This window comes from Procambarus clarkii, chromosome 26 (assembly GCF_040958095.1).
Source record: "Procambarus clarkii isolate CNS0578487 chromosome 26, FALCON_Pclarkii_2.0, whole genome shotgun sequence".
NCBI classification, from domain to species: Eukaryota; Metazoa; Arthropoda; class Malacostraca; order Decapoda; family Cambaridae; genus Procambarus; species Procambarus clarkii.
In genome coordinates this window covers 18558574-18574089 of record NC_091175.1, presented here as the reverse complement: position 1 = coordinate 18574089, position 15516 = coordinate 18558574, and positions in this window count along the sequence as shown.

The window sequence follows — 15516 nt, the reverse complement described above, 5'->3', positions numbered from 1 at the left end:
GGGAGCGAGTGGTGAGGGAGAGTGTGGTGAGGGAGAGTGTGGTGAGGGAGAATGTGGTGAAGGAGAGTGGTGAGGGAGAGTGTGGTGAGGGAGAGTGTGGTGAGGGAGAGTGTGGTGAGGGAGAGTGTGGTGAAGGAGAGTATGGTGAAGGAGAGTGGTGAGGGAGAGTGGTGAGGGAGGGTGTGGTGAAGGAGAGTGGTGAGGGAGAGTGGTGAGGTAGAGTAGTGAGGGAGAGTGTGGTGAGGGAGAGTGTGGTGAGGGAGAGTGGTGAGGGAGAGTGTGGTGAGGGAGAGTGGTGAGGGAGAGTGTGGTGAGGGAGAGTGGTGAGGGAGAGTGTGGTGAGGGAGAGTGTGGAGAGGGAGAGTGGTGAGGGAGAGTGTGGTGAGCGAGTGTGGTGAGGGAGAGTGGTGAGTGAGTGTGGTGAGGGAGAGTGTGGTGAGGGAGAGTGGTGAGGGAGAGTGTGGTGAGCGAGTGTGGTGAGGGAAAGTGGTGAGGGAGAGTGTGGTGAGGGAGAGTGGAGAGTGAGTGTGGTGAGGGAGAGTGTGGAGAGGGAGAGTGGTGAGGGAGAGTGTGGTGAGCGAGTGTGGTGAGGGAGAGTGGTGAGGGAGAGTGTGGTGAGGGAGAGTGGTGAGGGAGAGTGTGGAGAGGGAGAGTGGTGAGGGAGAGTGTGGTGAGCGAGTGTGGTGAGGGAGAGTGGTGAGGGAGAGTGTGGTGAGGGAGAGTGGTGAGGGAGAGTGTGGTGAGGGAGAGTGTGGAGAGGGAGAGTGGTGAGGGAGAGTGTGGTGAGCGAGTGTGGTGAGGGAGAGTGGTGAGGGAGAGTGTGGTGAGGGAGAGTGGTGATTGAGTGTGGTGAGGAAGAGTGTGGTGAGGGAGAGTGTTGTGAGGGAAAGTGTGGTGAGGGAAAGTGTGGTGAGGGAGAGTGTTGAGGGAGAGTGATGAGGGAGAGTGGTGAGGGAGAGTGTGGTGAGGGAGAGTGGTGAGGGAGAGTGTGGTGAAGGAGAGTATGGTGAAGGAGAGTGGTGAGGGAGGGTGTGGTGAAGGAGAGTGGTGAGGGAGAGTGTGGAGAGGGAGAGTGGTGAGGGAGAGTGTGGTGAGCGAGTGTGGTGAGGGAGAGTGGTGAGGGAGAGTGTGGTGAGGGAGAGTGGTGAGGGAGAGTGTGGTGAGGGAGAGTGTGGAGAGGGAGAGTGGTGAGGGAGAGTGTGGTGAGCGAGTGTGGTGAGGGAGAGTGGTGAGGGAGAGTGTGGTGAGGGAGAGTGGTGAGTGAGTGTGGTGAGGGAGAGTGTGGTGAGGGAGAGTGTTGTGAGGGAAAGTGTGGTGAGGGAAAGTGTGGTGAGGGAGAGTGTTGAGGGAGAGTGATGAGGGAGAGTGGTGAGGGAGAGTGTGGTGAGGGAGAGTGGTGAGGGAGAGTGTGGTGAAGGAGAGTATGGTGAAGGAGAGTGGTGAGGGAGAGTGGTGAGGGAGGGTGTGGTGAAGGAGAGTGGTGAGGGAGAGTGGTGAGGGAGAGTGGTGAGGGAGAGTGTGGTGAGGGAGAGTGGTGAGGGAGAGTGTGGTGAAGGAGAGTGTAGTGAGGGAGAGTGGTGAGGGAGAGTGTGGTGAGGGAGAGTGTGGTGAGGGAGAGTGGTGAGGGAGAGTGGTGAGGGAGAGTGTGGTGAGGGAGAGTGTGGAGAGGGAGAGTGGTGAGGGAGAGTGGTGAGGTAGAGTGTGGTGATTGAGAGTGGTGAGGGAGAGTGTGGTGAGGGAGAGTGGTGAGGGAGAGTGTGGTGAGGGAGTGTGGTGAGGGAGAGTGGTGAGGGAGAGTGTGGTGAGGGAGAGTAGTGAGGGAGAGTGGTGAGGGAGAGTGTGGTGAGGGAGAGTGGTGATGGAGAGTGTGGTGAGGGAGAGTGGTGAGGGAGAGTGTGGTGAGGGAGAGTGTGGTGAGGGAGAGTGGTGAGGGAGAGTGTGGTGAGGGAGAGTGGTGAGGGAGTATGATGAGTGAGAATGTCTAAGAGGCGAAAGGGTTACTATAATGAAGTATTATTATGTATTGAATCCGTGACGTTTGACATAAGTGTAGTGTTAGAGAGGACTGTGTATACCCTCTCTCTCTGTGTATACTCTCACTCGCTGTGTATACTCTCACTCTCTGTGTATACTCTCACTCGCTGTGTATACTCTCTCTCTCTCTGTATACTCTCTCTCTCTCTGTATACTCTCACTCTCTGTGTATACTCTCACTCTCTGTGTATACTCTCTCTCTCTGTGTATACTCTCACTCTCTGTGTATACTCTCTCTCTCTCTGTATACTCTCACTCTCTGTGTATACTCTCTCTCTCTCTGTATACTCTCACTCTCTGTGTATACTCTCTCTCTCTCTGTATACTCTCACTCTCTGTGTATACTCTCACTCTCTGTGTATACTCTCTCTCTCTCTGTATACTCTCACTCTCTGTGTATACTCTCACTCTCTGTGTATTCTCTCTCTCTCTGTATACTCTCTCTCTCTGTGTATACTCTCACTCTCTGTGTATACTCTCTCTCTCTCTGTATACTCTCACTCTCTGTGTATACTCTCACTCTCTGTGTATACTCTCACTCGCTGTGTATACTCTCTCTCTCTGTATACTCTCACTCTCTGTGTATACTCTCACTCTCTGTGTATACTCTCTCTCTCTGTGTATACTCTCACTCGCTGTGTATACTCTCTCTCTCTGTGTATACTCTCACTCTCTGTGTATACTCTCACTCTCTGTGTATACTCTCTCTCTCTGTGTATACTCTCACTCTCTGTGTATACTCTCTCTCTCTCTCTGTATACTCTCACTCTCTGTGTATACTCTCACTCTCTGTGTATACTCTCACTCTCTGTATACTCTCACTCTCTGTGTATACTCTCACTCTCTGTGTATACTCTCTCTCTCTGTGTATACTCTCACTCGCTGTGTATACTCTCTCTCTCTGTGTATACTCTCACTCTCTGTGTATACTCTCACTCTCTGTGTATACTCTCTCTCTCTGTATACTCTCTCTCTCTGTATACTCTCTCTCTCTGTGTATACTCTCACTCTCTGTGTATACTCTCTCTCTCTGTATACTCTCACTCTCTGTGTATACTCTCACTCTCTGTGTATACTCTCACTCTCTGTGTATACTCTCACTCGCTGTGTATACTCTCTCTCTCTGTATACTCTCACTCTGTGTATACTCTCACTCTCTGTGTATACTCTCTCTCTCTGTGTATACTCTCACTCGCTGTGTATACTCTCTCTCTCTCTGTGTATACTCTCACTCTCTGTGTATACTCTCACTCTCTGTGTATACTCTCTCTCTCTGTGTATACTCTCACTCTCTGTGTATACTCTCACTCTCTGTGTATACTCTCACTCTCTGTGTATACTCTCACTCTCTGTGTATACTCTCACTCTCTGTGTATACTCTCACTTTCTGCATATACTCTCACTCTGTGTATACTCTCACTCTCTGTGTATACTCTCACTCTCTGTGTATACTCTCACTCTCTGTGTATACTCTCACTCTCTGTGTATACTCTCACTCTCTGTGTATACTCCCACTCTCTGTGTATACTCTCACTCTCTGTGTATACTCTCACTCTCTGTGTATACTCCCACTCTCTGTGTATACTCCCACTCTCTGTGTATACTCTCACTCTCTGTGCATACTCTCACTCTTTGTGTATACTCTCACTCTCTGTGTATACTCTCACTCTCCATGTATACTCCCACTCTCTGTGTATACTCTCACTCTCCATGTATACTCTCACTCTCCATGTATACTCTCACTCTCCATGTATACTCTCACTCTCCGTGTATACTCTCACTCTCTGTGTATATTCTCTTGCAACAGATGAATAGAGATAGATTGAATAGATAGATGGTTACATAGATGAATGGATAGATTGATAAAATGATAGATATATGGGAGACAGGCAGGTAGACCTGGACAATGCTGGAGACCTCTCCTTGTAAACCATAAGAGTCTATCCAAAGTTGGAGACCAGATACTAAGGGCTAGCCTCACCAAAAATTGCAGGGGGACTCGTCTGGCGTACGGGATGAACACAGGCTCATATCGTAGTCCTAAGATAAATGTATGTATATATGTATATTATATACGTATATATATATATATATATATATATATATATATATATATATATATATATATATATATATATATATATATATATATATATATTGTAGCTCGAGCACTATTTGTGTAGAAGAAAAACACTGACACGAGAGAGAAAACAAATAAGTGCAGATGTTAGAGAAAGTGTGGAAGCTCGTGAGGTAAGTTTGCCAAATATATGGGGAAAAACAGCCGAGTTAATGAGTCTTTGGAAGAGCCGGAGTTGTTTTGACGGCCGGAGGGAACACTGTGGTGTAATGTGCAACTACACCAGCCACACCCCACTGAGAAGTCTGTGTCTGGGGTACTCACACCCCACTGAGAAGTCTGTGTCTGGGGTCCCCACACCCCACTGAGAAGTCTGTGTCTGGGGTACTCACACCCAACTGAAAAGTCTGTATCTGGGGTACGCACACCTCACTGAGAAGTCTGTGTCTGGGGTACCCACACCCCACTGAGAAGTCTGTATCTGGGGTACCCACACACCACTGAGAAGTCTGTGTCTGGGGTACGCACACACCACCGAGAAGTCTGTATCTGGGGTACTCACACCCCACTGAGAAGTCTGTGTCTGGGGTACCCACACCTCACTGAGAAGTCTGTGTCTGGGGTACTCACACCCAACTGAAAAGTCTGTGTCTGGGGTACTCACACCCGACTGAAAAGTCTGTGTCTGGGGTACTCACACCCCACTGAGAAGTCTGTGTCTGGGGTACCCACACCCCACTGAGAAGTCTGTGTCTGGGGTACTCACACCTCACTGAGAAATCTGTGTCTGGGGTACTCACACACTACTGAGAAGTCTGTGTCTGGGGTACTCACACCACTGAGAAGTCTGTGTCTGGGGTACTCACACCCCCACTGAGAAGTCTGTGTCTGGGGTACTCACACCCCCACTGAGAAGTCTGTGTCTGGGGTACTCACACCCCCACTGAGAAGTCTGTGTCTGGGGTACTCACACACCACTGAGAAGTCTGTGTCTGGGGTACTCACACCCCACTGAGAAGTCTGTGTCTGGGGTACTCACACCCCCACTGAGAAGTCTGTGTCTGGGGTCCCCACACCCCACTGAGAAGTCTGTGTCTGGGGTACTCACACACCACTGAGAAGTCTGTGTCTGGGGTACTCACACCTCACTGAGAAGTCTGTGTCTGGGGTACTCACACCCCACTGAGAAGTCTGTGTCTGGGGTACTCACACCTCACTGAGAAATCTGTGTCTGGGGTACTCACACACTACTGAGAAGTCTGTGTCTGGGGTACTCACACCACTGAGAAGTCTGTGTCTGGGGTACTCACACCCCCACTGAGAAGTCTGTGTCTGGGGTACTCACACCCCCACTGAGAAGTCTGTGTCTGGGGTACTCACACCCCCACTGAGAAGTCTGTGTCTGGGGTACTCACACACCACTGAGAAGTCTGTGTCTGGGGTACTCACACCCCACTGAGAAGTCTGTGTCTGGGGTACTCACACCCCCACTGAGAAGTCTGTGTCTGGGGTCCCCACACCCCACTGAGAAGTCTGTGTCTGGGGTACTCACACACCACTGAGAAGTCTGTGTCTGGGGTACTCACTTACCACTGAGAAGTCAGTGTCTGGGGTACTCACACCCCCACTGAGAAGTCTGTGTCTGGGGTCCCCACACCCCACTGAGAAGTCTGTGTCTGGGGTACTCACACCCCACTGAGAAGTCTGTGTCTGGGGTCCCCACACCCCACTGAAAAGTCTGTGTCTGGGGTACTCACACCCCACTGAAAAGTCTGTGTCTGGGGTACTCACACCCCACTGAGAAGTCTGTGTCTGGGGTACTCACACCCCCACTGAGAAGTCTGTGTCTGGGGTCCCCACACCCCACTGAGAAGTCTGTGTCTGGGGTCCCCACACCCCACTGAGAAGTCTGTGTCTGGGGTCCCCACACCCCACTGAGAAGTCTGTGTCTGGGGTACTCACACCCCACTCAGAAGTCTGTGTCTGGGGTACTCACACCCCACTGAGAAGTCTTGTCTGGGGTCCCCACACCCCACTGAAAAGTCTGTGTCTGGGGTACTCACACCCCACTGAGAAGTCTGTGTCTGGGGTACTCACACCCCCACTGAGAAGTCTGTGTCTGGGGTCCCCACACCCCACTGAGAAGTCTGTGTCTAGGGTACTCACACCCCACTGAAAAGTCTGTGTCTGGGGTACTCACACCCCACTGAGAAGTCTGTATCTGGGGTACTCACACCCCACTGAGAAGTCTGTATCTGGGGTACTCACACCCCACTGAGAAGTCTGTATCTGGGGTACTCACACCCCACTGAGAAGTCTGTGTCTGGGGTACTCACACCCCACTGAGAAGTCTGTGTCTGGGGTACTCACACACCACTGAGAAGTCTGTATCTGGGGTACTCACACCCCACTGAGAAGTTTGTATCTGGGGTACTCACACACCACTGAGAAGTCTGTGTCTAGCATTTTGAACAGTATCGTCCTCGTTGGCATCTTCAAGTTCCAGTCTTGTTCCTACTCTCACGGTGTGGTAGAGTGAATAGTTCCGTTATTAGGGTAGTTATAGCAAATTGTTCGGCTTTTACATGAATGACTTTAAGAATTTGTAATCTTCTTACATCCTGAGTTAATGCAAGTATATTTATTCAACATCTTGTGATGTCATAGGCTTGTCTCATGTGATTCCTGGGGGCGCCTGATTGAAGATGACAGGTCAAACGCCTCGTCAGCTTGGTCGACGTCATACCTATGTACTTAGATTGAAGGTTACATCCTTCGTGGGGGCAAGTGTACAGGTATACAACGCTTAACTGCTGCACAGGGTTCTCCGTCGGCTTCGGGCTGTTTTTAATGAGGAGGTCGATAGTCGTCTTTGCTGACAAGCTGACAAAGAAGTCTTTACAGCAGCCGAACGTATCGAATAGTTGAATAGTCACCTATGAGTATATATAATAGTCACTCCTGGGTATATAAAATTAATGAAAAGCCTTACTAGTAATTCCCCCTGTGACTGCAGGTCAGTCCATACATTCAAATCGATTATATTACAACTCAGAATTATCGAATCGATTATATTGCAGCTGAGAATTATATTCCAGGTAGAAGTAACGAGCTTCGGTCCGGCCCATAGCCTTCGGAACGTAAGGCATAACGCTAATGAGACTCTCTGTTTTAATCAGATTATTTCCCAAGTTTGATAGACCATTTACCGCTCTGGTGAGTCTAACGAGGAAGGACAGACGGGTCGTTTATGACACGTAGTGAACGCGTCTGACTCAAGACACATCTAAATGCTGTCTTAAAGAACTGGCGTATATTAGGTTCTAAACCATTTCCCCCACTTCAGCGTATCTAACTCAAACACAAAGTAATGTTCTAAGAAATCTAATGTTACTAGAAAGTGTGTCTTCACATGAAGGTTTCCAGTGAGTATATTTTTATATATGGAGGCTTCCAGAGAGTGTTCCTCTATAGGGAGGTTGCAAGTAAGTGTAGAAATTAATCCCCATGATTAAGGGAAGATGTATAGGTTTCGTAAGGGGTTGATGAATCGTGGGCTAGAACACACCTGAGTTAAACAGAACACGTGGAAATATTAAACAATGATTCGAACTTGGTTTCGACCAGGGAGTCAATTCTCACTTTGGAGAAGGATTCACAGTAAGTCTTAGTGAGGCACTTGAGCTTAGACAACAGTGATGGATCACTGTGCGAGGCACTGGAGCTCTGACAACAGTGATGGATCACTGTGCGAGGCACTGGAGCTCAGACAACAGTGATGGATCACTGTGCGAGGCACTGGAGCTCAGACAACAGTGATGGATCACTGTGCGAGGCACTGGAGCTCAGACAACAGTGATGGATCACTGGGCGAGGCACTGGAGCTCAGACAACAGTGATGGATCACTGGGCGACGCACTGCAGCTCAGGCAACAGTGATGGATCACTGGGCGAGGCACTGCAGCTCAGGCAACAGTGATGAATCACTGGGCGAGACACCAGAGCTTAGACAACAGTGATGGATCACTGTGCGAGGCACTGGAGCTCAGACAACAGTGATGGATCACTGTGCGAGGCACTGGAGCTCAGACAACAGTGATATATATCACTGGTCTAAGCGCCTCATCTTCCCAAATGGCCGCATTTTGGATCTAATATTCGTTTCATGTGAATTTTAATGATATTTTGAATAATTTGCATAATTACACCAACAAGTTTTACTCACTTACAAATTAAACACAACCCAAATTTTGTCCCTTTCACGTTAGGTAATTAACTTTCAATTAAATCTCCGGGCTTCGAGTTTTTAATGTCGAATAATAGAGCCCAAGATAGAGCCCTGTTGAGGTAGAGCTTCAGAGGGAGCAGATGTTTGTTATTAATTATGTGATGTGAAGTATGACGGCGCATAGATCACGTGGTATTAATACGTAGGGGAAGTACCAGGGGTCTACGGGATAACTAGATACATCATGGGAAGTACCAGGAGGGGGGGTCAATGGGACTACCAGACATACCTGGTACCAGGATTAACAGGACAAATAGACATACACATACTTGAAAGCCCCCCCCCCCCTGGTTCGACCCCTCGAAGGTCCTAGCGAATGATATGTTGCATTAAAGCAATTGCAAGATCAACGCTACGATCTCTCAACGCTAAATTGACGTTAATCTTGAGATAATGTCCCCACTAGGTAATCAACACATCAACGCTAAACCAACTCTAAGATCATCCGTTAAATCAACGTAAAATCGACGTTTAGTAAGCGTCGAGTGTGTTCGGATTTACCCTAATTTACCTACTTATAAAAATCTAAAGTGTTCCATCACTAAAGTGATGGAACAGAACCTTCTTGACAGACTGGATACTTTACACACCACCGATGCTGTGATAACCCCCCCCCCCCACCCCCACCCCAAAAAATTGAAATTATTTGTCAGTAGTGACGGGATTCGATTCACCCAATTTCACTATTGAATGAGAAATAATTGGTTTTCATGGTTGAAATAGCTGGTGCAAGGAGGCGTTTTCTCCATCTTATTAATTCCTCGTTACCAATGTGTCGCCTCCTGCTTGCTGACAATTCGTTACCAAGAAATAGTCTCTTTGCTGATAATTCTGATAATTCGTTACCATTTGGGATCGTCTTCTCCTCCTTCTTGACACTTCATTACTAGAGGGCCCACAAGACGGGCCCACATGACGGGCCCACAAGACGGGCCCACAAGAGAGCCCACAAGACGGGCCCACAAGACGGGCCCACAAGAGAGCCCACAAGACGGGCCCACAAGACGGGCCCAAAAGAGAGCCCACAAGAGGGCCCACAAGATATTGTAACTACGACTCGGAATCCGTTGAAAGTATGATTATATGACATTTTACAGAGATCTGACGACTGATAAGAATTGGGGTGTAAGAATAGGGTAACAACATCTTGGATATGAGGATAGGATAGCATCTGGGGTATGAGGACAGGATGGTTAGTGAGTGGTGAGGTGGACACCTCGCCCCCTCACTATGAGGGAATACGTTAACATTTACCTGGATGCTAATGGCATCGTTGAACATCCCTGTTATGTTGCCAATATACTGTGAGGCACGGCACTCTACTGACAATGTGGTAGTGAACTGTGAGGGGGGAGGTGCTCGCCTCTCCTCACGCTCCTAACGATGTCGCAATGGACAGAGAAGGTCAGCAATTTCCTGCCTCCTGACGGTGCTTCTGCCTGACCGCTTCCGTCGACGGACCTCTGCTGTTCTTGTTGCTGCTGCTGCTGTAGGTCAACGGGTGCTGCTGTCAGACCTCTTCTGTCACTATCAGATGTCTGCTTCAATGTAGACCGCTGCTTCTGCTGCTGACTATGGCTGCTGGTGCCTGCTAAGACAGATGCTTCTGCTGAGGTTTCCACTTAATTTCTGCTTCTTCCTGCTGCCATGGAACTTTACATCCGTGTGGTCGTGTGGTTGGTGAGAGGAGGCCTGTACTCGGCCCTACCCCAAGGTCCTATGGTAGGGCCGTACCAGGCCACTCAGATTCACGTGATGGGGCACTCAGACTCACGTGTTGGACCACTCAAACTCACTTGCGAAGCCACTCAGAAACACACTGTAAATCCATGCAGACATGTATAAATTTCTGTCGAATTTTCCCTTACATGAAAAACTACGTCCCTCTTCCCTCACCCTTGATAGACATTTGAATATTTATATTCATACAGCGGAAGAACAAAACTCATCTCAATACAGAAATTAGAAGAACAAATTGAATATAAGAGCCTTTAGTAGATTTTTTCCTGTGAATTTTGATTTTAGGAAGAATACTGTCAATGGTGATTAATTTAAGGCCATTCCTAGCAACCTGAGTGTGACCTATCCTCATCCTTGACCTGAGGGTGACCTATCCTCATCCTTGACCTGAGGGTGACCTCTTCTCATCCTCGATCTGAGTGTGACCTGAAAAGAGATCAGTAATGACGGACTATTAGATGCAAAAAGTATATATTTAGGGATAATTGAGTCTCTTTACTTTTCAACTTATCTTCTTGTACGTTGAGGAAACTCCTTCTTTCTTCTTAATACAAATGTCTGATATCAAAGAAGAATTTATTTTATTGCTGTCTAAGTCAATCGTCTATTCCCTTCTTGAACTTGTCTTGCAGGGTCAGAGTTCGATCCCCGCTAATCCACGTGGCTGGGACAGCGATCCATTACAACGTCCTGATATCCCAGACTCAAATCCTATCCTTCTACCCCCTTCCAAGGGGCTATTTAAGCCAAACCAGCTTAGCTTTTAACCTCTCATAAGCGCCTAACCTCGCTAAGCCAATAACTTTCCGATTTTCAAACTCCTTCCTCGCTCTACATCAGAAAGTGGTCCAGACAAATGCTATAGTCACCCCGAAGAATAAAGTGGTTTCGTTGCTTCATTAAACATCACAAGTACATTAATGTTCTTGGAGAAAATGTGAGTTTAGTATGTGTATTTATTATGTGTGTATGTGTGTAAATTTTGTGTATTTACATGCACAAAATCATGTTTTTCCCTTTTCAAAATCATTTGAAAATCACTTTCAGCAAAGGTGTGATGCAGACTTTGTAGACTTACGCAGACTTTGTAAACCAGGGGAGCCATACCCAGACCTATAGGATAGTGTATACTCCCTCTTGTTAGCTATAGGTCGTTGAAGATAGTGAACCACCTTGAAGATGCTGCTGAACCACCTTGAAGATGCTGCTGAACCACCTTGAAGATGCTGGTGAACCACCTTGAAGATGCTGTTGAACCACCTTGAAGATGCTGTTGAACCACCTTGAAGATACTGCTGAACCACCTTGAAGATACTGCTGAACCACCTTGAAGATACTGCTGAACCACCTTGAAGATACTGCTGAACCACCTTGAAGATGCTGCTGAACCACCTTGAAGATGCTGGTGAACCACCTTGAAGATGCTGGTGAACCACCTTGAAGATGCTGAACCACCTTGAAGATGCTACTGAACCACCTTGAAGATGCTGCTGAACCACCTTGAAGATGCTGCTGAACCACCTTGAAGATGCTGAACCACCTTGAAGATGCTGGTGAACCACCTTGAAGATGCTGCTGAACCACCTTGAAGATACTGCTGAACCACCTTGAAGATACTGCTGAACCACCTTGAAGATACTGCTGAACCACCTTGAAGATACTGCTGAACCACCTTGAAGATGCTGCTGAACCACCTTGAAGATGCTGGTGAACCACCTTGAAGATGCTGGTGAACCACCTTGAAGATGCTGAACCACCTTGAAGATGCTACTGAACCACCTTGAAGATGCTGCTGAACCACCTTGAAGATGCTGGTGAACCACCTTGAAGATGCTGAACCACCTTGAAGATGCTGGTGAACCACCTTGAAGATGCTGCTGAACCACCTTGAAGATACTGCTGAACCACCTTGAAGATACTGCTGAACCACCTTGAAGATACTGCTGAACCACCTTGAAGATACTGCTGAACCACCTTGAAAATACTAAACTACCTTGAAAATACTGCTTAACGACCTTAATGATGTTGATAAGGGGGCCTTAAAGAAGTTGCTGAAGGGCATTAATGATGCTGCTAAGACATATTGACTATTAGCTGGAAACATTAAGCTAAGACCATTTAACAGCATATCAATACGACCGTCAGATCTCTTGATTACCTCGTCCATAAAGAGGATTTAAGGGTCCCTTGTCGCCCTGGCACATGAGCTCTAATATATACCGTTTAATGCATTACTCTATTAATACATTACTTTTAATGTATTACTGTATTGCTGGTACATTATGAAGATGAAAGGCAGATCGGGGTGACTGCGTGACTGTCTCATTCCTCCTGTCACAGCCCCCAGCAAACACATTTCGTAATCTCTACGCTATTTAGACAGTTTAAACGTTGTAACGACGTAATGACGTTAATCAAACGTTGTGTGCTTGTTGCCAGATGTAATATATCTCTGCGATCACACACACACAACGTAACTGTCACTATTTTCCACGTATTGAAACTTGTAATAATGTTTGACGTATCGCTGTAACGTTTTTATGGCGTATTAGAACGTTGTTACAACTTGTTAGGTGTTGAATGTTGTTCGAATGTTGTAGCAACGTTAGTTTAGTTCATTTATTATGCACCCCATACCCATCTTGTGGGCGGTAGTGGAAAGGGTTACAAAGGCACATAATGGGCTCAGGGACTGAACCTCACAATTCATTTAGCTAAGCAAGTTACAATCTTGATGAGCTAGTTACAAAATTCAAGTTGCAACGTCGTAGTTCAGTTGTGTGTTTGGTGGGATTTACAGCCATGGATTTTTATTCCAACCCTACGCATCTAGCAGGGAGTTCTTTATATAGGAGCTGAACATTTTCCTACAGTATCCCCTGCTCTTTCTTGCTGGGGTCCTAACACAGGATGCGAACCTCCCTATTTCCAGGTATTTTTTTTAACACGGGAGTGGGTCCACTACCTCCCACAGATTACTCCCACCCACTCACTGCCCAAGAGGCCGTTGCAAAGAATTAAGATGCAACCACGAGCATCTTATCGTTCTCGCCCTTCTGTAATGTGGGTCTTGTGTCTGGGAAGGAGCAATGTTCACACCGACCCGTCTCCCTAACGGGTCGGTGTGAACATTGTATGTTCTGGATCGGGATTCACGGAGCAGTTACGCAAGCACTTACGAACGTGTACATCTTTCCTCAATCTTTGACGGCTTTGGTTATATTTATTAAACAGTTTACAAGCATGAAAACTTGCCAATCAACTGTTGTTATTGTTATAAACAGCTTCCTGGTGCTTCGGAGCTCATTAACAATTAAATAATTGTAAACAAAGCCGCCAAAAACTGAGAAAAGATGAACAGGATCGTAAGTGCTTGCGTAACTGCTTCGTGAACCTGGCTCCTGTGGAGAGTATCGGGTCTATGACCTGAGAAAATCATGTAGCCCTCCACGTCATCTGTGGTATACATAGTTACCACCTATGGCTCCTTATTTGTAGTATTTTTGGATGATTTTAAGGCTAAATAATTAAGATTGAAGTGAAGTCGTCTGCGAAGATGACAGCCTCTTTACTTTGACGGATGACCTCTCTTTACTAAAATAGTTAATAAAAGTTATCATAGGTCTCCCATCTTGTGTCAACTAATGTTTCAACCCCATGATATAAACCATCATTCTATAGTGTATCCTGTTAAAGGTTAGAAATGAGGAGAAATCTTGATGCTTCTCAGTAAATTATAATAAGCACTATAAATTATTACATAATGATTCTTTCGCTAAACAATATTATATACAATAGTGTATGCTTTGAAAATCTTAAAGAGAATGAATTGGAGGAACGTCAACAGAAAACGATATGATGTTGGAATGTCTATAGGGTACACTATAGTAAATAGGATAGATTAAGGGTCTACACCAAGTCACACGATGTTTATGGGGTCCACTACCACCCAAAAAGATAGGTATGGGGTTTACTGCCACCTGTTGGATGGGTATTGGGTCCACTATTGCCCCCAGGATGAATACGGGGTTCACTACCGCCCACTTGATAGGTATGGGGCTCACTATCACCCCAGTGGATGGGTATGGAGTCCACTACCACCCACAGGATGGGTATGGGGTCCACTACCACCCACATGATGGGTATGGGGTCCACTACCACCCACAGGATGGGTATGGGGTCCACTACCACCCACAGGATGGGTATGAGGTCCACAACCATCCACAAGATGGGTAAAGGGTCCACTACCACCAGTTGGATGGGTATGGGGCCTACAACCGCCCATAGGATGGGTATGGGGGACACTACCATCCAAAGGATTGGGATGGGGTCCACTACCACACACAGGTGGGGGTAGTGAACCCCATACCCGTCCTGTGGGCGGTAGTAGAACCCATACTCATCCAACAGTTGGTAGTGTACCCCATTAACATCCTACAGGTGATAGTGGACTTCATAGCCATCCTACGGGTGGTAGTGGACCCATGAACAGGTGGTAGTGGACCCCCATACACATCATACCGGTGGTAATGGACCCAATACCCATGCTACGGATGGTAGTGGACCCCCATACACATCGAGTGACTAATTGTGGACACTTAATCCATCCTGATGATACACTGGCAGTGTTGAAGGCAGCAATGTTCAGTGTACAGGTTCCCAAGTAGGAAGACATGAGAGGCAAGACCTACGAGAGGCGTCAACATCAGAGGCTGGGGTCACGTGACAGACTTGACGCAGTGAGAGGCAATGTCGTGTTATGTTCTCCCGTCGTTGTAGATGTTCTTTCATACCCCGAGACGATCTTCGTTGCCTTACTGTCTGGCTGTAGTCGTCTGAGGTGGAGATTACGATAAGACTGATAAATCTGAAGGTAAACATACAGCTCTAACAGCCAGAACTAAAGAGGTCGGAGCTGTAGAGGGCGTGTAGAAAGGAGCTGGGAACCGCCTGACAGCCTATAAGACTCGCCTTGAGACTTATACTCCAGACGCTCGAGGAGCACCTTGGGGGAGACGGAGACAGGAAGAGCGAGGAAGGTGACGGGAAGTTTTGTTCTGAGGACGAGAGGAGCGCCGAGGACCCGTCCGGCGTCACGTGGTGATCGTCGAGGACGCCACTTGTGCAGAATAATATTCTGAACAATGTCATCCTGGACGTTAATAGTTATTAGAAAGCATAAATGTCCACACTTCAATAAGTTAAAATCGCTTAATTTGTCATTAACGAGCAATATCTTAAGTCAGTTGAAAGCAAATATTTAACATCATTCAGTGTTATATCAGGAATTTTGGGTTGTGGGTTTGTTAGTCTGTTATTGTATATATTGTATATTGTAGTTGTGGAGCGGCCATTAACAGTTGTTGACTGACGG